Source organism: Pteronotus mesoamericanus, unplaced genomic scaffold (genome assembly GCF_021234165.1).
Source record: "Pteronotus mesoamericanus isolate MK-2021 breed Mesoamerican mustached bat unplaced genomic scaffold, CSHL_Meso_final scaffold_85, whole genome shotgun sequence".
NCBI lineage: Eukaryota > Metazoa > Chordata > Mammalia > Chiroptera > Mormoopidae > Pteronotus > Pteronotus mesoamericanus.
In genome coordinates, this window is record NW_026555329.1 from 37555273 (window position 1) to 37575937 (window position 20665).

The window sequence follows — 20665 nt, forward strand, 5'->3', positions numbered from 1 at the left end:
ATCATGTCATCTTCAAATAATGACAGTTTCACTTCTTCCTTTCTGATTTGGATGCTTTTATTTCTTCTTCTGGTCTGATTGCTGTGAGTAGGACTTCCAGTACTATGTTGAATAAGAAAGGTGAAAATGGACATCCCTGTCTTGATACTGATCTCAAGGAAAACAATTGTACTTTTTGCCCATTGTGTTGGCTATGAGATTGTCATATATATGGACTTTATTATGTTGAGATATGTTCCCTTTATTCCCATTTGCTGAGCATTTTTGTCATAAATGGGTGCTGGATTTTATCAAATGCTTTTTCTGAGTTTATTGATTTGATCTGGTTTTTATCCTTCCTTTTTTTAATGTGGCATATCATGTTTATAGATTTGCAGATATTGTACCAACCCTGGATTTCTGGAATAAATCCCACTTGATCATGGTATATGATCTTTGTAATATATTACTGGATCTAGTTCGCTAATATTGGATGAGGATTTTAACATCCATGCACATCAGGGATATTGGCCTATAATTTTCTTTTTTTGTAGTATCTTTATCTGGTTTTGGAATTAGGATAATACTGGTCTCATAAAATAGCTTGGGGCTCTTTCCTCTTCTTGATTTTTTTGAAATACTTTGAGAAGGATGGGTGTTAGGTCCTCATTTAATGTTTGGTAAAATTCAACTGTAAAGCTATCCAGTTCAGGACTTCTGTTTGTTGGGAGTTTTTGGTAACCATTTCATTTTCAGTAGGTGTAATCTGTCTATTCTGATTCTCTGCTACTTCCTGATTCAGTTTTGGGAGGTTGTATGCTCTAGGAATTTATCCATTTCATACAGATTGTCCAGTTTTCTGGTATATAGTTTTTTATATTTTCTTACAATCCTTTGTATTTCTTTAGTGTCGGTTATAACTTCTCCTCTTTGATTTCTGATTTTATTGATTTGGGTCCTCTCTCTTTTTATCTTGATGAGTCTGATTACAGGTTTGTCTACCTTGTTTTTCTTTTCAAAAAATCAGCTCTTGGTTTCATTAATCTTTTGTATTTTTTAGACACTATTTCGTTTATTTTTGCTCTGATTTTTATGATTTCCTTCCTTCTACTCACTTTGGGTTTTGTTTGTTGTTTTTTTACAAGTTCCTTCAAGTGTAAAGTTAAACTGTTTATTTGAGATTTTTCTTGTTTCTTGAGATAGGCCTTCATGCTATGAATTTTCCTCTTAGGATTGTTTTTGCCGTGTCCCATAGATTTTGGGTTGTTTTGTTCTGATTTTCATTTTTTTCAAGATATCTTTGGATTTCTTCCTTGATCACAGTATTACCATATTTATTGCTTAATAACATGCTATTTAGCCTCTGTGTCTTTCTGTATTTTTCAGTTTTTTTCTTGTTATTGATTTGTAGTTTCATACCATTATGGTTAGGGAAGGTGCTTGATATCTTTAATCTCTTAAATTTAATGAAACTTGTTTTGCATCCTAACATATGGTCTATTTTAGAAAAAGTTCCATGTGCACTTGAAAAGAATGTTTATTTTGATGCTTTGGGATGAAGTACTCTGAAAAAGTCAAATAAATCCATCTGATCATTTAAGTATGTCATTTAAGGCTACCATTTCTTTGTTAATTTTCTGTCTGGAAATCTATCTATTCAAGTCAATGGGATGATAAAATCCCTGACTATGAGTTTGTTACTGTAAATCTCTCCTTTTATGTCTTCAAAGATTTCTTTTACATATTTCAGTGCATCTGTGTTGGGTGCATAAAAGTTTACAAGAGTTATACTCTCTTGTTGGATTGCTCCCATTATAATTATTTAGTGGCCTTCTTTATCTCTTATTATAATAAGCCTTGGTTTTAAAGTATTTTATGAGATATATCTCTTGCTACCCAATTTTTTTCCCCTTCCATTTGCATGAAATATCTTTTCTCCATCCCTTTACTTTTAGTCTGTGTGTATCTTTTCTTCTGAGATGGGTCCTTTGTAGACAGCATGTATATGGGTCTCATTTTCCTATCCATTTAGCTACCCTATGTCTTTTGATTGGAGGATTTACGGCATTTACATTTAAAGCAATTATTGATAGGTATATATATTACCATTTTATTCTTTTAACTATGTTCCTTTGGTCTTTTTTTTTCTTCTCCTCCTCCTCCTCCCCTTCCTCCATCTCCTTTTTCAAGCTGGCCCTTTAACATTTCTTGTAATGCTCATTTAGCAGTAACAAAATCCATTAACTTTTTCCTGTTTGGGAATCTCTTTATTTCTCCTTCAATTTTACATGTTAACCTTGCTGGATAAAGTAGTCTTGGTTGTAGGTCCTTACTGTTCATCACTTTGAATATTTCATAACAATCACTTCTGGCCTGAAATGTTTCTGTTTAGAAATCAGCTGACAGTCTTATGAGAGCTCCCTTATGGGTGACTGTCGCGGGGAACTATGTGTTTTGGGGAGTGCCGCAGTTGAGCACAGGGCTCCTTGATCTGAGGGTTACTGCCCAGAGCCAGCTGGGGAGGGACCAGGGCTCTGAATCCCGCAGAGCACATCCCGGGGTTGTCACGGATAGGGGAATAAACACGAGTCATTGCAAACACTTCTCTGTTTGCCAGGAGAGGGACGTGGCTCTTCCCTCTAGAGGGGAGAAGGCCCCGAACCCCTGTGTCCAAAGGCTTTCATTGAGAACCACGTGAACAAGTGTATGGATGCAAAGCTCATCAATCAATGTCAAAACACTATGTTTACAGAAAACAAATAGAGATCATAGCTAACAATTGGAGGAACACAAGAGATCTGCTTCTGGTCAGGGTCTATGAATAATGTAAATGTCCTTCCCAATATGAGCTGGTTATCATTGCTTTGGAGGGAAGAACAGAGCACACTTAGAGGAACTTATTTCTAGGCCTAATTGTCCCTGGGAACTGCCCAATCAAGTTTAGGGCTGTACCTGCCTTTTGTATTGTTTCAAGCCTGGGCCAGGCAGGTGGGACAGAGCAACCAAGAGATAAGGAGACTTCTTTCAGATAGAATGAGGACTCCGGCCTTGTCGAAGCCTAGCCAAGGAGTGTGGGCCTTTTTGCCCTTTCTTCATGTCCCCTCAAATCCTTGTCCCGCTGCCCATACCAACCAATGTCTGTCTTAGATCGTCTTTCCTCACAAGAAAACTTACCCATTATCAACAACCAACCATCACAGGGCCAAGCAGGGTGATGTGAGGGAGGCAGAGGCTGCGCCCCTGCCAGGGGGACAGGTTTCATCTCCTCAGTGGCCTGTTTTTCTCAAGGTCTCCTTGATTAGGGCCAGCCTTGGGACCCTCTCGCTTGTTGGTGGGGCTACAGTCCCTGGAACCAGACAGGGCGTTTCCCAACAGATGACTGTCATCCTCTTGAAAATATAAGATTCTCTCTTTGTCTCTCAACTTTGCCAGTTCAGTTATGATGTATCTTATAGTCAGCCTCTTTGGATCCATCTTATGTGGGACTTTCTGCACTTCCTGAATTTGTGTGTCTTTTTCCATCACCAGATTAGGGAAGTTTTCAGTCATTATTTCTTCAGATAGGTTCTTGACCCCTTGCTCTCTCTCCCTTCTCCTATGATGCTAATATTGTTATGCTTTATGTTGTCTCAAATGAACTATTTTCATTTTTTAAACTTATTTTTTCTTTTTGCTGCTCTGATTGGGTGTTTTTTCCTACCTTGTCTTCCAAATTGCTGATTTGATCTTCTGCTTCATTTAATCTACTGTTTATTCCTTCCAGTATATTCTTCAACTCAGATATTGTTTTCTTCATGTCTTTCTTTTATATTTATTGACTTTGAGAGAGAGAGAGAGAAATGGCAATTTGTTGTTCCATTTATTTATGCATTCATTGATTGATTCTCATATGTACTCTTCTTACCAGATCAAACCCACAACCTTGGTGTATCAGGACAATGCTCTGACCAAGTGAGCTACCCAGCTAGGGCTATATTCTTTTTTTCTGACTGGTCCTTTCTTATGGTTTCAATGTTCTTTTTTATCCTGTTCAGCATCCTTACAAATATTACTTTGAACTCTATAACTGATAAATTCTTTGCCTCCATTTCATTTAATTATTTTTCTGGGGATTTCTCCTGCTCTTTTACTTGGGGCATGTTTTTTAAAATTATATTTTATTGATTATGTTATTAAAGTTGCCCTGATTTTTCCCCCTTTGATCCTTTCTACCCCACATTCCCTACTACCTCAGGCATCTCCTCACCATTGGTCGTGTCCATGGATAATGTGTACCTGGCTGGGTAGCTCACTTGGTCAGAGCATTGTTCTGATACACCAAGGTTGGAGGTTTGATCCAGTAAGGGCACATACAAGAATCAACCAATGGATGCATAAATAAATAGAACAACAAATTGCCTTTTCTATCTCTTCGTCTTTCTAAAAGTCACTAGATAAAAAAGAAAGACATGAAGAATACAATATCTGAGTTAAATGGAGTTCTTTGGCTACTCCATTTCTTACACTGTACTTTACATCCCCTTGGCTATTCTGTGACTACCTATTTGTACTTCTTCATTCCCTCACCTCTTCATCCATTCTCCACCTCCCTCCTCCCATCAGGCAACCATTTGATAACTAACTTCTTTTCTCTTGCTGCTTTTAAGAGTCTCTCTTTATCTTTAACCTTTGGCATTTTAGTTCTGTTATGTCTTGGAGTGGGCCTCTTTGTATCCATCATAATTGGGACTTTCCTTGCCTCCTGGACTTGCATGCCTGTTTCCTTCACCAAATAAGGGAAGTTTTCTTTCATTATATTTTCAAATATATTTCCAATTTCTTGCTCTTTCTCTTCTCCTCCCAGCATTTCTATGATGTGAATGTTGGATTGCTTGAGGCTGTCCCAGAGGATGCTTACGTTATCTTCTTTTTTTTTTTTTTTTTTTTTGGTGTCTTTTTTCTTCTTGTTGTTCTGACTGGAAATATCCCTCCTGAATTTTTATCCACATGGTTGTGCGATCAGCCTGTTCTATGTCTGTGACCATCCTACAAGTCTTTATGAATGCAGTTTCTTTAATTGCATAGTTGTCAGAATTCCATCCAACTGGATTTCATATTTGTCAGACTACTGTTCAGTTCAATTTCTATGTTCCTGAGTGATGGCTGTTCTATATTTTATTTGTAATTTTGACATGGTTGTGCGAAGAGGCAAGCCATGTCTGTCTTTGCTGCCATCTTGACTGGAAGTGGGATATTTTCTTTTCTCTTCGTTTTTGTGTTTGTTTCTATTTATTAGCTATATCTGCTATGACTTCTAGTCTTCCTTGGGTGATCTTATATAGTAAGTGTGCTGTGAGGACAAGTGGTGCAGTCTCCTTGATTACCTGATAAGGGTGCTCCGGGAATGCCCCTTGTGTGGACTATGTGGGTCCTTCTGTTGTAATTGAGTCTTAATTGATACTGACCTGTTTGTCCCTGGAATTGACCTTTAGTCTAGGTGACTGTGAAGCTCAAACTCAACCTCAACCACAGCATGCAGGCTGCTATGCAGAAGCTGACCACATGAAGCAGAATTCACCTCAGCAGTGTTTGGTGTCTGCCAAATCTGTCTCCGGATATTTTGCTTATGAAGTTATTTGGATCCTGCTTTGATGTTGTCTGAAGATGGCCACTGAGTGTGTTGGTTCTGTGTCTCTTTAGAAGAACCCAGGTGCAGCCAGTATCAGATGCTGCCTGTGACTAGTCCTTGGCAATCTGTATGGAGCTACAAGTGATTCACAGTTTATGTCTGCCTCTGCTGGGCCTGAGTGCATGCAGAATGGACTTAACTGTGCACCGAGGGCTGGCTTTTACCAGCAGCAGACCCAAGAGCAGGTCAGAGAAAGTCCCAAGGCACCCTGAGATTCATCTCTGCCTGTCTCCACCTGCCAGCTGTTTGTTAGTCTCAGTCACTGAAAGAACCTCTGGTGGTATTCAAGTTGCATGAGGTGGGTTCACAGTGAGTCACCAGTTAGGGGCGAGTGGTTGTCCTGTGAAGGGGAGGGGCCGATAAGGCTTCAGAGAAGGTGGAGAAGTGTGGTGCCCTGGCTCAGAGTCAGACAACTCTGTCTGTCCTGGATTTTGCCCCAACCATGGCAGGACAGAGCCACTAAGAGTCAAGCAGGTGGGGTGTGTGGAGCCTGAGGGATGGGTCTGCAAAAAGCAAGGAGGATGGTCCTAGTGGGGAGAATGACCCCCACACAAAGACACTCAACTGTCACTGACACCCCATGAGTCTGCTCAGACCTGTACACATTGGACAAATCTGACTCCTTAACTGGGTGTAAGCTCTACAGATTGTGGGAAAGGTAATGCCTAAGGTGAGGCTATTGCTTTCCCTCAGGGTGATACCACAGGGAGGGGAGTGCTCTACTCAAGAAAAATGGCATCTTCTATATGGGAAAATGACTCAGCACAGGGACCCTGATGGCTATTCCTTCAACTCTCTCCCCAGAACCACAAACCCCAGACTCATTTCACATAACTCTAGGACTCTAATCCTCTCTACCATCCCTCTGGTAGAGCCCAGGTTGTGTGGCTGTGAAGCAAATTTTGTGTGTTGGTCCTTTAGGAGTATGCCTCTCTCTAATAGACTCTTGTCTGTCCCTGACTGACAGCAATCCCACTGCTTTTCACAGCCAGATGTTATGTGGGCATCTTTGCTTGGCTGTGGTGTTCTAGATTTGGGAACCCAGCTTCAGGTTTAGACCCCACGTTTCTCAGGGAAATCCTCAAAGCCAAGACATTCTCCTGGAACACCAGCCACTGCCTGTGGTAGCAGGGCCAGCCCTTTTTGCATCTCTGCCCTTCCTACCAGTCTCAATATGACTCCTCTTAGCTAGTCTTCAGTTGGTTATTAAGGATGATTGTTCCATAATGTAGTGGTAATATCAGTTTGGTCCTCTGAGGAGGTGAGTATAGTTTTCATCCTTTGCTGCTATCTTGCATTGCTGCCAAACACTTTTGTTTCCCCAAAATCACTTGTTGAGGGGAGAATTACCAGAGAATGTGTGGACATATTTTTAAACCATCATAAGGGAACACTCCTTCTTTCCTTTAGTGACTCTGATTTGCAAGTGAGAATCTTAGAGACTTCTCATTGGGCAATTGTCTAAACATTAGAAATAAAAGGTAATTTTCAGTTTAACATTCAGGCTACAGAAAAGGGAATAGGGACTATATTATCTAGAAGGAACCATCAATAGTAATAAGTTTGTTATAAATAAAATGCCTACTGTATATAAGGCTCTTACATGAGCGAGAATTTTAAAAAATGATTGTAAATATTTGCCCAGGGCTGTATTAGAATGGATTTATAATATTGACTAATATACCAGCACATATCTAAATAAATTAAATGGCTTTGTGATAATAAACAATGCTTAGCTTTCTGACCCAGGATCCTTCCTTCAAGCATTTAGACACAGATATAGCCATGACAGAATACTCATCTCTCAAATACTTGAACTCTCTTAGTATGAGAATTTGGCTTTCCATTGTATTGTAATTGATTTTTAAAATCCAGTATAGTCCTGGCTGGTGTGACTTGGTTGGAGTATCTGTCATCCTGTAAACCAAAAAGTTGTGGTTTCAACTTTTGGTCAGGGCACATACCTTGGTTGCAGGTTTGGTCCCTGGTCGGGGTGTGTGTGAGAGGCAACTAATTGATGGTTCTCTCTCACATCAATGTTTCTCGCCCTCTCTCTCTCCTCCTTCTTTCCCCTCTCTCTAAAATCAGTAACCATGTCCTTGGGTAAGAATTTTAAAAATCCAATATAGTCTAATATAAAAATAAACTGAGTATGATTTGCTCACAGTTAAACATGTATTCTGTTCTAGCATAATTCAAAATCAGTTCTTCAAAAGTGTATATTTTTGCCCTGGCTAGTAGTTCAGTTGGTTAGAATGTCATCCCCGCACATCAAAATTGTTGTTTCAATTCCCAATCAGGGCACGTACAAGAAACAACCAATGGCCCTGGCTGTTGAGGATTGAGTGCCCACCTGAGAACCAAAAGGTTGCTGGTTCAATTCCCAGTCAGGGCACATGCCTGGGTTGTGGACCAGGTCTCCAGTTGAAGGCATGTGAGAGGCAACTAATAGTTGTATCTCTTACGCATCAATGTTTCTCTTCCTGTCTTTCTCCATCCCTTTCCTTCTCTCTAAAAGTAAATAGCCCTGGCCAGTGTGGCTCAGTGGGTTGAGCGCCAGCCTGCAAATTGAAAAGTCTCTGGTTCAATTCTCAGTAAGGGCATACTTTGCAAACTTTTATTGTTACTATATATATACACATAAACACATAACATACACAAATATGCATATATCATCAGGGTACAATAAAGGAGAGATAGCTGTGTTTAAAATTATTAAACATTACCAGCATCTCAAAAGCCCCCCCATCTCTACTCAGTTACCACTCCCACCAAGTAACCTTTATTCTAAAACAGCTGATTAGTGCTTCCTGGTTTTGAGTTTAATGGAAATAGAATCATACACTTGGTAACCTTTTCCATCTGGCTTATTTTGCTCAACATTAGTGAGACTGAGTCAGGTGCTGAGTGTAGTAATGTTTTCACTTGTATAATATTCCATTTTATTAATACGTTACTTTATTTTAACCCACTGATGCCATTTGTTAAACTACTTTCTCGTAACCCCAAATTCACACTTCTATTCTCAGCTTTGTAATGAGGGAGCTGTGTAACTCAGTTAGCATTTCGTCTTTGCCAAAAGTCTCCAGTTAGTTCTGCCAGTTGAGGGCACTAGAAAGAGAGAGTAAGGCTGGAGAAGTGAGAAGGGACTTGTTTCTTCTGGCTGGCAGTACTATCGTTCCAGCACAGGCCCTTTGTAGCAGCAGTTTGTCCCAGTCTCTCAAGTTTAATAGTGCTACGCAAGCCAGGCTCATGTGTTCCCTTAAAAGGACAGTCAATGCCTGGCAGTATCCCTCCTCCGATGCCTGGGTCCCTGCTCCCGACTCTGCACTTCTGATGTCTCATAAACCCACCTCTTTACTTTGTTACCCAGCCCTAGAGATGGTGCTAATTCCTACATTGTTAGTGTTACCTCAGTGTTCCCTTGACCTTTTTGTAGTTTTCCAGTACCTATTCAACCAAACAATGCCACATGCATATATACATATTTTTTGTTTATGTAACTGATCTAACATCACTAAAAAAGTAAAATATTTCTCTTTTCTCTCTTGAGAGTAATGTATACATGATTCTACTAGTAATGTGTAATTCTCCAGATTGGGCTACTATGACTGCTGTTGTTATGAATGTTCCCGTATACATCTTTTGGTGAGTGCAATATATCTTAAAAGCAATTTCTAAGTCATAGGGTATGTGTGTGTTTGCTTTTTGCAGACACTGCCAAAAAGTTTCCCAGAGTGGTTGTAACAATAATTGCATTGATCCTAAGACATTCCCAGAATCTCATACCTGATTCTCAGAATTTTTAAAATTTAGGTTAAAGTCAATAATCTCCACACTATGTAAGGTAATCTCTACTTCCAATTTTTATGTTGCAATGCTAAAGAAAACTAGACTGTGTTGTGTGAGGACATACTTTGTGTCCTTTTTTCTTTAATCTCTTGCACAGTTTATTTCTTTATTTTTTTAATTATATTGTATTGATTATGCTATTGCAGCTGTCCCAATTTTTCCCCCTTTGTACCCTTCTACCCAGCACCCCTCACTCCCTCAGGCAATCCCTACAACATTGTTCATGTCCATGGGTCATGCATAAGTTCTTTGACTACTCCATTTCCCTACTGTACTTTACATCCCCATGGCTATTCTGTAACTACCTATTTGTACTTAATCCACAGACCTCTTCACCAATTTCCCTATACCCACTTTCCAACTGGCAACCATTAAAATGCTTTCCATATCTATGATTCTATCTCTGTTCTTGTTTGCTTAGTTTGTTTTTTAGATTCAATTGTCAATATATTTATTCCCATTTTATTGTTCATAGTTTTCATCTACTTTTTCTTAAATAAGTCCCTTTAACATTCCATATAATAATGATTTGGTGATGATGAACTCCTTCAGTTTTTTTCTGTGTGGGAAGCTCTTTATCTGCCCTTCAATTCTAAATATCTTTTCTGGGTAGAGCAATCTTAGTGTAGGTCACTGCTCTTCATAACTTTGAATATTTCTTGCTAACCCCTTCTAGCCTGCAAAGTTTCTTTTGAGAAATCAGCTGAGAGTTTTATGGGATTCTCTTGTAGGTAACTGACTGCTTTTCTCTTGCTGCTTCTAAGATTCTCTTTTTATTTTTAAACTTTAGCATTTTAATTATGATGTGTTTTGGAGTGGGCCTTTTTGCATCCACTTTGTTTGGGACTCTCTGTGTTCCTGAACTTGCATGTCTATTTCCTTCACCAAATTAGGGAAGTTTTCTTTCATTATTTTTTCAAATAGATTTCCAATTTCTTACTATTATTCTTCTCCTTCCAACATTTCTAAGATGTGAATGTTGGATTGCTTAAAGTTGTCACAGAGGCTGCTTACACTATCCTCATTTTTTTGGATTCTTTTTTCTTCTTGTTGTTCTGATTTGTTGCATTTTGCTTCCTTATGTTCCAAATCATTGATTTGATTCTTGGCTTCACCCACCCTACTGTTATTTTCCTGTAAATTGTTCTTTATTTTAATTAGTGTATCCTTCGTTTCTAACCAGATATTTTTTTATGCAGTTGATATCCTTTGAGCATTGTTAGAACCAGTGTTTTGAACCCTGCATCTGATAGATTGCTTATCTCCCTTTTGTTTAGTTCTTTTTCTGGAGATTTGACCTGTTTTTTCATTTGGACCATGCTTCTTTGTCTCCTTGTTTTGGCAGCCTCCCTGTATTTGTTTCTATGTATTAGGTAGAGCTGCTGTGATTCTGTGCCTTGGTAGGGTGCCCTAATGTAGTAGGTGTCCTGTAGGGTTCAGTGGCTCAGCCTCCTCTAAAACCCATGCAGGGTGCTCAAGGTTTGCCCTTCGTGTGGGCTGAGTACACCCTCATCTTGTGTTGAGGCTTGATTACCGTTGGCAGGTCAATGGGAGGGATTTACCCAGGCCAGTCAGTTTCAAAGACTGTTGGTGACCACTGACCACCAACCCCTGCCTTCTGTTGAGAATCAGCTGATCAGGGGCAGGGTGGTGTTGCTCCAATGTGGTCTGTACTCGTCCACTTGGTGTGCAGGTCCGGGTTTTCCCAGGTGGTGCAGGCCAAGGTCAGCTCCAACCTGCGTTTTGCCCACGGCCAAACTGCCTGTGCTATAAAGCCATCTGAGAGGGCTGTTCCTTGTGCTGTGCTTGGAGAGTCCCAGGTGAAGCCAAGCTCTGAATCTAGGCTCATTGCTGCTGGTGCTGGGCCTGGGGCCACTTAGCAAAAGGTACAGTGGGCTGGGGGCTCCCTGAGGCTGTCTGTTGCTTGTTTGAGAGGATTTAGGAAGTTGTGAGGCATGATCCAAGACCACCCATTCATATGGAAAAGCTGCTCAGGTGGGCCCGTAAGCTGGGTATGTTAGAGTCTCTGAGGAACTCCAGGACCAGGCAAACAATGTTAACCATATTGATGGAGTCTCACATGGCCACAGCCTGCTGGTTCTGTGGTTTTGTCAGAAGAGGGGTCATAAAAGGACAATGGCCTGCCTTTCTGTCTTAGAGAAGACTGCCCCTAGCCCTCACCTTGATGCCAGACACTTTACCCTCTCCCTGTGCGTCACTGGTGTCTTTCAAGCTGCTACCCCAGTGCTGGAGCTCAGAGGGAATAAGTCTGAGTAAGTCTGTATATAAGTTCTTTAAGAGGAACTGCTTGGGCCTCCAGAAGTTTCTTCCACTGACTATCCCCACTGATTTTTACAGCCATAAGTTATGGGTGTTATCTTTCTGGCACTGGAACCCTGAGCTGGGGTAACTGGTGTGTGGCTGGGAGTCCTCACTCCTGAGATATCCCTCCTGAATTTTATCCACCACATAGGAATGTGGGGCCAGCCCACTCCACATCTCCACCCCTCCTACCAGTCTGGATGGATGTGGTTTCTTTAATCCCATAGCTGTCAGACTTCCATTCAACTCGATTTCTGAAAGTTTTGAGTGATGGTTGTTCTATATTTTAGTTGTAATTTTGATGTGGTTGTGTGAGGAGGTGAGCAGTATTAACCCCATGCTGCCATCTTGACCAGAAGTCTCTGCAGCACCATTTTGTGTCCTTAATTCCTCTATCATACTAGGTGATGTTGAATAAATAATAATAATAAATGGAAGCTTAAATTTATTCTTTTGTACTTTTGAACTAATGCAAAATGATAATATAAATTGGGTCAATCCTACCTAGGAGATAGTAACGCAGCATACATTCCACTGGGTAGCTGTGGATGAACAGACCTCAGTTTCCATAGGTTGCTTCTATCCTGTTAAGACTGATTTCTCTCCTCATAGTCCTCTTAAATGAATTAATGCAGGAGCAGATACAACACAACATTGGCAGGGTTTGCTCATAGACTATGGCAGCCTTGTGTCTGGCACATCTACCTCATCATTCAAACTCACTCTCAAGAACTTAATGGAGATCCCAGAATGAATTGAACCCCCTTGAGATTTACACTTAGAGTAACTCAGACTTCAGATTGCTCTCCTCAAACCTGTGTGATGTCTTAAGAATTACCTATATGAGTCCCAAGGCAAGCAGCCCACACGTGTAGGCCCCACCTTAAACCTTCACAAGATGAACACCCAAGAACCAATGGGTCTCCAGCACATCCTGGAATTCAGGGTTCCTGACTTGAGCTGACCATGGGAAAAAAGTATCAGCTTGCTAAAAGATGTGGATATACTAGTCTGACCACCATCTAGCAGCCTTTTGTTACTTTAAATGGTAATTTATTTTTCAGAGAGAGGGGAGGAGAGGAAGAAAGAGAGGGAGAGAAACATTGATGTGAGAGAGAAACATTGATCTGTTCCCTCTCCCACACCCCCCAACCAGGAACCAAACGTGCAACCTGGTCATGTGTCCTGACCAGGAATTGAGCCAGTGACCTTTTGCTTTGCAGGACAATGCCAAACCTACTGACCCAGAGTGGTCAGGGCACCATCTAACAATCTTAAATCCACTAAAAAAAATTAGGGCAGAGGGAAAAAGGAGGAAAGAGAAGGCAACATATATATTTGTTTATCAAATAATCTTTATGTTATCTAGAAAAACAATTTTCAATTGCATAAACCTATTTTATATAATACTGATTGATAGAATGATGTTCTTTTTACAGTAATATAACCTTATTGTGCCATGAACAGAGTACTCAAAACAATTCATAAATTGGGGGGGTTTTAATTGACATAATGATGAAGAATAGCTATACCTAACTATAAATTACAGACAATTGTATTTTTTTAATATCTGAGTACACAAGACATGCTTTTGTGACTCATTACAGGCAGTGACTTATAGCAAAGGGATGTCTTTTCACATGCACTATTTGTCATCAGACAGAAAGTTAACATGTTCTGGTGTCACTGTGCAAGGTGACAGAAGTACCTCTTATTTCTGACTCCTGAAACATTTCTTCAATTTTCATTCTTTCCCTCTCCTTTCCCTTTCCTGTCTAATGCTAGTTTCAGTCACCTAACACCTAAAGAATCTAGTCATCACAGGGTATTACCCCAGTTGTCTGTTGTTACATAACCTATTTAGTAGCTTAAAACAGCAATGATTTATTATTTCTCACAATTCTATGGGTTCACTCAGGGGTTCTTCTGGTTTCATCTGTCTTCCTCATGCCACTATATCTATCTAGTGGCTCAGCTGGAGCTGGAGGGCCCAAGATGATCCCTTTCCATATAACTTGAGCCTTGAAGGGACTGGAAGGCAGAGACATCTCTCCATGTGACCTTTCATCATTAACTAATCTCTACAGACTTTTTCTACATGGCAAGTCCCAACTGTGTAGGCTCCAGAACTCACACAATGTCATTTCCCCAATATTCTATTGGTTTAAGCAAATCTTAGGGTCAGATTCATTATGAGAGGTAACCACATAGGGTATGAATACAAGGAAATGTGATTCACTGAGTTCATTGTATAACAACTTAATATACATATCCTGTTGGACTTCATTTGAGGTATGTTTGCCAATTTACCAAAGACTGCGAGGTCATTTGGTTAACAATTTATTTTGAGCAACCACAAGGAAAAAAGCAATAGTGTATTGTGTAAATGTAATATACATTACATTTATTTTGCAATTTCTGGCTATAAGAATGATTTTAAATCTATTTTTGTTAAGAATTTTATTCATTTACTTTTAGAGAGGGGAAGGGAGGAAGAAAGAAAAGGAGAGAAATATCAGTGTGAGAGAGAAACACAGCTTGGCTGCCTCTTGTGTATACCCCAACTGGCGACCAAACACATGACCCTTTGCTTTTGTGGGACAATACCCAAGCAAGCCACACTGGCCAAGGCAAACCTTTTTTTTAATATTCACCTGAGAATATTTTTATTGTTTTTGGAGAGAGAGGAAGAGAGAGAGAGAGAGAGAGAGAGAGAGAGATGTGAGAGAGAAATATCAATAAATTGTCTCCCATAGATGCCCCAACTGGGATCATGCCAACCTAGGCATGTGTCCTGACCAGGAATTGAATCTACAAACTTCTGGTGTACAGGATAATGCTCCAACAAACTAAGCCACCTGGCTAAGTCTCAAATCTATTCTTTTTTTAAGTTTTTTTAAAAACCACTCTATGGAATAGGAAAGGGTGTATTTCCCTATGATATGATTAGATATCTATTTGGCCTTTGCTTCAGTTTCTTGGCACGGAGCTTCTAAAACCTTTGGAATTGCCTGAGTAATAGGAGTGTCTTTGTTATTCATAACAAGCCCCTTTAGATCCCACCTGGCCAATTTAGGGTAGGGCCCCTGGATAACATCAAGATAAGGCTAGTCACCAGAAAGACCAAGTGATGAGAATATTGGAACTTGCAGTCCTACACTTGACCTGCTGGGAGGGGAGAAAAGATGGAGATTGAGCCCTGTAAAAACTCTTGAACTAAATTTGAACTTCCAGGCTTGTGAAACATCAAGGTGCTGGAGGGAGGTGCCCAGAGAGGGCATGGGAGCTCTGTGTGCCTCACCACCCAATACATTACCCTGTGCATCCCTTCTATTTGGCTGTTTTTCAGTTGTGTCCTTTATAACTAGTAAAATGCCTCCCTGAGTCATATGAGCTGTCCTAGCAAATTATCAAACCTGAGGATATGGTTGTGGGAACCCCTGTTTTATAGCCATTCAGGAGCATGGGTAGTCTCTCCAGGACTTATAACTGGTGTCTGAGGCTGGGGGGCAGGAGCACAGTCTTGTGAAATTGAGCCCTTATGCTGTGTGGTCTGCACTAACTGCAAGTAATCTCAGAATTGAGCTGAATTGTTGAACACCCAGTTGGTGTCCTGAGGACCAGGGAATTGGCTGTTAGTATGAAAATCAACACAAAATCCCCATTTTGCAGTGGGGAGGAGAGTTAGGACACATTAAATCCTTTGACTCAACATACACATCTTTTTCCACATTGGTTTTTCCTATTTAAAAAAAAAACATTATTTTATGAATCATAAGACATTGCCCATGCCTTTTTGTAGTCATAAAAGAACTAGAGACCGTTATCAGCCAAGATGGAGGCATAGGTAGATACACTTTGCCTCCTCCCACAAACAAAAGAATGATGAATCTAAAAACAAAAAATCACCAGAACTGCCAGAAAATTGAACTGTATGCAAGTCTGACAACAAAGGAGTTAAAGAAGAAACATTCATCCAGACTGGTAGGAGGGGCAGAGATGGGCAGCTGGGTCAGAGAGGACAGGTGGCAGGCAGTGGCTGGAGGACCAGACCAGTGAGGCAGCGGCTGGCAGACTGGGTAGTCCCACATTTGCATGAAGATAAAATGGAGGAACAGCAGGGGAATGACACAGACCACCCAATCCAGGGTTTCAGCATGGGAAAAGAAAGCCTCAGAACCTCTGGAGTTAAAAATCTGTGGGCTTTCTGGCAGCAGGAGAAACTCCCAACCTCACAGGAGAGTCTGTTGGAGAGATACACGGGGTCCTAGAGTGTACACAAACCCACCGACCCAGGAATCAGCACCAGAACGGCTGAATTTGCTTGTGGGTAGCAGGGGAAGTGACTGAAAGCTGGCTGAGAGCAAAGCAAGCAGCGTTGTTCCCTCTCGGATCCCTCCCCCACATACATAACAATGCAGAGACCTGGTTTGACTCATCTGGGCAAATGTCTAAGGTTCTACCCCTTCCAATGCAACAGGTATGCTGAGACAAAGGATATGGTCCAAATAAAAGAAGAGATCAAAGCTCCAAAACTAGAACTAAGCGATGAACAGATAGCCAACCTATCAGATGCACAGTTCAAAACACTGGTAATCTGGATGCTCACAGAATTGGTGGAGTATGGTCACAAAATGGAGGAAAAAGTGAAGACTATGCAAGGTGAAATGAAGAAAAATATACAGGGAACCAATAGTGAAGGGAAGGAAACTGGGACTCAAGTCAATGATTTTGAGCAGAAGGAAGAGACAAACATTCAGCCAGAACAGAATGAAGAAACAAGAATTCAAAAAAACAAGGAGAGGCTTAGGAATCTCTGGGACAACTTTAAACATTCCAACATCTGAATCATAGGGGTGCCAGACAGAGAAAAGGAAGAGCAAGAAATTGAAAGCTTATTTGAAAAAAAATAATGAAGGAGAACTTCCCCAATCTGTCCAAGGAAGTAGACTTCCAGGAGATCCAGGAAGCTCAGAGAGCCCAAAGAAGTTGGACCCAAGGAAGCACACACCAAGGCACATCATAGTTACATTACCCAAGATTAAAGATAAGGAGAGAACCTAAAACGCAGCAAGAGAAAAGGAGACAGTTATCTACAAAGGAGTTCCCATAAGACTATCAGCTGATTTCTCAAAAGAAACCTTGCAGGCAAGAAGGGGCTGGCAAGAAGTATCCAAAGTCATGAAAGGCAAGGAGCTACATCCAAGATTACTCTATGCAGCAAAGCTATCATTTAGAATGGAAGGGCAGATAAAGTGCTTCCCAGATAAGGTAAAGTGGAAGGAGTTCATCATCACCAAGCCTTCATTATGTGAAATGTTAAAGGGACTTATCTAAGAAAAAGAAGAAGATCAAAAACTATGAACAGTAAAACAAAGGGGAGGGGAAGGGTGAAGAATGGAGAAAAAGGTACATAGAATAAGCAGCATCAATAGTAGGTACAAAATAGGCAGGGGAAGGTTAAGAATATTATTGGAAAGGGAGAAGCTAAAGAACATGTATGTACAACGCACGGACATGAACGAAGGCGGGTGGGGAATACTGGGGGTTGGGGCATTCCAGGGTCAAGGGGAATAAAGGGGAGAAAAAAATGGGACAACTGTAATAGCATAATCAATAAAATATATTTTTTAAAACAAGAAAAAATACCAAAAAACATAAAAAACAGAACTAGAGGCCATTAAACCTAAAACCAAAAAAGAAAAAAATGAAGAGGAAGAGTTCTTGTAATAGCCACATCAATTTCTGGAGGGAATCAAACCTCTTATAACCCAATCCAAAGTTCCAAGGAGAAAATTGAGTTGACGCATGTTTATACTACATATACACATATAATGCTATAGAAATTAGGTATCTAAGCTGTCTAAAAACAAATAAATTAAGTATTATGAGAGCAAACTTATCTGCTAATAGTTCCTGACAAGCATTAAAATCAATTTAGAGGAGATAATGATGCTGGAAGAGTCAGAAAATTACTTATGCTGAGATATATATATAAAAAATTTACTATGAATATTTCTAATGGGATAAGGTCTGAAAAAACAGACCAATTTACTTTTGTACTTTTGTCTTCTAAAAGTACAAACAAGGTAGTTCTATAATGACAAGATACAATAACAGAACAACACCCTGCACTTTCACTTCTAATACAGTTTGGAGCCCTTCTCACTTGTAGCACCTTGGATAGAAGTTAGGGTTTTTATTTTTTGTTTTGTTTTGTTTTTCCATTAGTCTTAGCAGCTTTCCAGAGTCTTGTTTAGGATTCTCTGAGACCTTATGTGGTTTAAGAACATGCGCCTTCACTAGTTCATATTCAATCTTAAAGCAAAACTGTCTTCTAAGTAGTTTTTCCCCTTGATTGTTTAACTAGATAAACATAAGCCTTTTAAAACTGTAAATGTATAAGCCAGGGAAAACAGGTAAAAACAGTTTTATCCTTAAGTTACAAGATTACTATGTCTTTCAGCGTTTAACTAGTCTCCTAATACCCAGCCTTCCTCATTACAATTATCCTTTTCTACTAACACTATAGCCAGACTTTCCTCATACCCTGCTTCAGAGTTCTCACTGCTAATTTCCGCCTTGCTTTCCATAGCCCGAATGGAAGAAAAAGCTTGCTTGTTCTCATTTCCCTTGGGCCGCCCTTATGCTTCTTCTCCTCCTTTGTCCTGTGCCAACTCTCTCCAGTAGCAGACATCACTGGGCACCTTCTGGAGACCATTTCCTTTCTCTCCAGTGTGGCGGGGCTTTTTGTTTGTTTGTTTCTGTGTCCACCCATTGCTCCATAACTTGAGTACTTTTAATTGGTCTAAACCAGAGGTTTTCAAACTTTTTGGTATCAGGATCTCTGGACACTCTAAAAGTAGTTGAGAACTTCAGAGAACTTTTGTATTATATGTCACTACTCATATTAGAAATTAAAACCAGAAAATATTTATTAATTTATTTTAAATTAATAGTAATATACCCACTATATGTTAATTTAAATAATATTCAAGGAAGAAAAACCCTATATTTTCCAAAATAAAATATTTACTTGGAAGAGTGGCACTGTCTTACATTTTTTGCAAATCTTTCTAATGTCTGACTTAATAGAAAGAAGACAGAGTCTCATATCTGCATCTATATCCAATCCATTGCTGTCCCATGTCATGTAGCCTCTGGAAGACACCACTGTCCACTCCTGAGAGAATGAGAATGAAAAGGAAAATATGAAACATGAAAATAGACTAGACTAAAACAATCTCCAGAGCTGCCCAGTCATGATAGTCCCTTAGGGAAAGTATGTGACCCAGTTCTCAATGAGACATGAAGGAACCTCTTCTAGAGGGCTTAGAGGGCTTTTGGGGAAGGGGGGGGGGGAGAGAGAGAGAGAGAGAGATGTTTATCAGCCAGTGATTGTTTAAGGATAGAAACCACTCTAAATATATCAAACAAAAAGGGATTTAATACAGAATATGAAACGCTTGGAAAGCCATTGAAAGGGCTGAAAGGGCAGACATCAGAGACTGCCCCTGGACTTGGTTCAATATCACATCACTGCAGCTTCAATTCAAAGATTAAAAAGCTGCCACAACTGCCTCTCACTCAGGTAACTGATGATTAGAGTTGAGACTTCATTGTAAACACTTACCACCTCAGCCTTCCCGGGACAAATAAATAAATAAATAAATAAAGGGTTTCCATCTTACTTCCACCTTTTACCTCTCTCTACTACATCTAGTTGGCAGGACCTGATTCACAACCAGAATTCTAGCTGCTGAGAAATCTGGAAAATATGGTTTTAGCTTTCTAAATAGAGTATAGTAAAATGTATATTGAAAGAACAAATATCCATAAAATTATTTCATTACCTACTTGCAACATTTTATGTAAATGAATTCAGATACTCGCTTCTGCTGAAATAAGATCCAAGCTCAGTTGGTTAGAGCATCCTCCCCGCCAAGGTTGTGGTTGGATCCAAGTTAGGGCACAGACAAGAATCAACCAATGAGCTTCCAGGAGCAGGAGGGACCTGTGGCACTGACTCACGCCCTCGGTAGAGGCCAGGCTGCAACGGCCGCCGCCAGTTCGGCAGCTACGTGTGGAACGCGTTGCTGATCCTGTCGCAGATCGTCCTCATGCAGACCTGTGGTTGGCACTGGTGGACGGGCCCTTGCTGGACCAGACGTTTGTTCCACCGCTTCTGGCAGGGCCTCCATGATGTCCATCCTCAAGGCCCTCACCTGTGCCCTGAGCTTGTTGTACTTCATTGGGCAAGGGATGACATGTATGGATTTCACCGTCATTGTCCATTTCTTTCACCTCCTGGGCCGCTGGTTCTGCCTCTCTTCTTTTCCCTGGGCGCTGACCTGCTGGCTGGTTCAAGCATTGCGTTCATGGAGGTCATCGGCAAGTACCGGTGTATGTGGACAGAGCTCAAGGTGATCTCCCTCAGCTCAGCCCCTAAATCCAATGTGTAGAATTGGGTCCCTTGGACACCCTGCTAGGAAGTTGGCACGCCCAACACCTTGGGCTGCTCAGACCCCCTACATGAGGTCCAGCTGAGGTCTGAGAGGCACACTGAGCCTGTGAAGTCTGTTCGTGGGGTAGAACTAGTGAGGCCCTGTCAGTAAGGCAGGATCACAGCTGCAAGAAGCTCCTCACACTGTGGAAAGCGTGGTGTCTGGGAAGTCCGTCATGGATCTTGAACTTGGTATGTGGGAGGTCAGCAATGGGACTTCTTTCAGGGTACTAACAGAATTGGAACCATGTCACTTTTTTTCTAAATATGTTTATTGATTTGAGAGAGCACGAGTGAGTAAGGGAGACAGAGAAAGAAAGAGAGAAAATGAGAAATAGAGA

General features: G+C 40.6%; 1 pseudogene; it reads left to right on the top strand.

Annotated features, from left to right (window-relative positions):
* Positions 1-5776: 5776 nt before the first annotated feature.
* On the top strand, positions 5777-20283 carry LOC129063163 (protein SYS1 homolog; annotated as a pseudogene).
* Positions 20284-20665: the final 382 nt, after the last annotated feature.